This window comes from Coffea arabica, chromosome 4e (genome assembly GCF_036785885.1).
Source record: "Coffea arabica cultivar ET-39 chromosome 4e, Coffea Arabica ET-39 HiFi, whole genome shotgun sequence".
NCBI classification, from domain to species: Eukaryota; Viridiplantae; Streptophyta; class Magnoliopsida; order Gentianales; family Rubiaceae; genus Coffea; species Coffea arabica.
The window spans coordinates 27,624,724-27,627,629 of record NC_092317.1 but is presented as its reverse complement, the minus strand read 5'-3'; positions in this window follow the sequence as shown (position 1 = coordinate 27,627,629).

Here is a 2,906-nt window from a genome sequence, read left to right as displayed (position 1 = left end):
TGGTGGAGGATATCTTTCTCATGATTTTTCTTGGGGTTTTAGAGGTGCAAAATTTCTGATTTTACACCAAGGAGTAGAAGGTAATCATCCGGTCACTTAATCTTAGTTCTAGTTGGTTAAATTTTGTTAGGAAGCTTGTAGCTTCATGGTTATTGTTGTGGATTGAGTTTAAATGTTGGAGTGGGCTCTATGAAATCTCACAATGGATATATTGGACTGATATGATGATATAATGGTTGGTCTGAGTTGTTTTAGTGTTGTTTAAGTTAATTACGGGTAGAGAATTGAAGGAAATCGAATGAAATTTCACTTGGGCTGCTGATCGAAATTCTGCCCTGTTTTTATCGAAGCTTTAATCCGAAATTTCGATGCTCAAATGACCTTGAATCTTATGTATATATGTTACGCAGGATGTGTGGAAAGTTTCCACCAAAAATCATGTGATTTGGTTGAGTAAAAGTTAGGATTTCGAAAATTTTCAAATCTGGAAAATGGTGTCCAGGTGTTCTAGGCAAAGCATCTTTGAACGATCATAACTCTTTGTCCGGACGTCGGAATTGAGTGCCATCAGTGGCATTCAAAACTAGACATCCATAGTTTTCTAACGGTGTATATGCACCTTCTAATTTGAACCGAGTCATCTGTAGTGATTGAGCAAAATCTGCTGTCTCGTTTCATTGTCAAACCGAAGGAAAGCTAGAAGTTGCAACTTGTGGCTCCGTTTTCTCTCACTTTCCAACCAAATTTCAAAATGAGTTGTTCTGATGAAATGTAGCCTTTTGAATTTAGTTTCCAAAACCACCAACCACGTCCAATTCCAAGTTGTATTGAGTGAGATATAGTCCAATTCCGAAACTGTAGCAAATCTGGAAAACCCTAATTTTGGCTAGCCGAATGGCCTAGCTTGACTTGGGACTTATTGTTTTGAAAATTCTGAGGTCAATCACCTACCAAATGTATATTGGATGTTTCTTGGGCCATGGTTTCACAAATGAGTCAAATTGGAGTTGATTTCATTGGGCAAAATGTTTGAAAAAGGAGAAGGAAGCAAGGAGACAGATTTGTCTTGAAAATTCTTTAAACTTTGGTAGTTTTGTTAACTACCTTCCCATGTGAATTTTCAAATGAAATTTGATAGAGGAGTAGTGCTCATATGGAAATTGAATTGTACCAATGTTGGTGTCAATCTAAGACCATTTCGATATACAAATGATGTCCCAAAGTTGCTTTTCGAATCTGGAAAACTTTTTCTTTTCTCTTGGCTGAATGGTCAAATCTGATTTGGGAAGTTATATTTCGAAAACCTTGATGTAAATTACTTCTAAATTGCTTATTGGATGTTGATGGAACATTGGTTTCAATATTTGAATTAATTGAGGTTGATTGTGTAGAACAAAGCTTTTAAAAAGGAAGGAAACGTGAGAAGCCAAATTTGTTTTGAAAATTTTGCAAATTTCAGTCATTTTGTTAACTGCCTTCCCACGTGAGTTTTTGCGTGAAATTTGGTAGAGATATAGTTCATAGATGGAATATTTAGTGTACCGAATTTGGTGTATTTTCAATGCCATTTTGATGGCCAAATAATACTTCAAAGATAGCCTTTCAAATCTGGAAAATGACTGAACGGTTTATAAAATGCGACCAACTTTGAGATGCTATATCTCAATGCTCAAAACTCTGATTTCAGTTCTGTTTGTTGTGTTTTAAACCTTGGTTGGAATTCTAATTGAGTTACAAATTTCAGAGGCTAGTTCACTTTCTGTGAATTTTGCCGAATTTTCAAAATTTGCCGAAAACCAAGATTGAAACTGTCTTGGAGATACAAGTCAGCCACTTTAAGCTGAAATTTGAATGTCTTCCATTTAGAATCTTAGAAAAATTCTTCTAGGAACTTTTAGTACTTTGAAACTAGTTTCCAACGGTACCAAATTTTCTAATTTTCGACCTACTGAGTGTAAGATATGATTTTTCAAAATTGACACTTGAAACTGAATTTTTCGAACTCGTTGGGAAATGAGTTTTTGGAGACTCTTCCCTATCCTTGATTTTAATTGACCGTTTTAGACTTGCCTTCGTGAAGGAAATCAGTTTTTCCTTGTGTTATTAAACACCACTTATGAATCTTGAATTTTGAGCAAGTAAAGCTCTATTCCATGATATTTTCTTAGATTGTACAAGTGTATAATTTTTCTTGTTAACAAGGGATTTATAAGTGATAGTCAATTATTATTTGCTCAGGTGCTCAAAAGGATCTTGAAGAGAATCCTGGAGCCGAATATTAAAGAACTTTTGCACTTACTCCCTCATTGCGATTTGGTGAGTGTCAAGTGCATGTTTTGTTGCAATTATGTGAATTGCTCCTTATGGACTGAATAATTGATAACTGCTGAGTCGAGTATGTACTTTATCGCACTCGTTCTCATTTAAATGAATTGAAATTCAATTGCCTGAATTAAATTGAATTACCCGAACTGAATTATATGCTATGGCTGCATATGTCGTTGGAGTGAATTTCTTCGACCCATAACTGAACTGAATACATATCGTTGGAGTGAATCTCCTCGATACACAACTGAATTGGGGGACGCCCAAACTCATCGGCCGACTTTGGACTCGAGCCGGTATGGGCTTGGTTGGAAACCTTGGTGAGCCATGGGAAAAGTGTAAAAGCTTGATCTATTAAGAGATCTCGCTTGGCCTACAAGTGTAGTAGTGCCTTTTATAGCAGTTCGGGCCCGGTGCGGTGTATGGTGGACGGAATTGTGAAGTAAGTGGAGTTCTACGGACTTAAATACCGACCCGGTTGACAGAGTGTCATCGCAAGAAGGTATTCGATCGAGGTTTGACGAGTGGAACTTAGCTCCTGAGAGCTCCTATATCCTTGAATTATTTCTGTTTATTTTTCT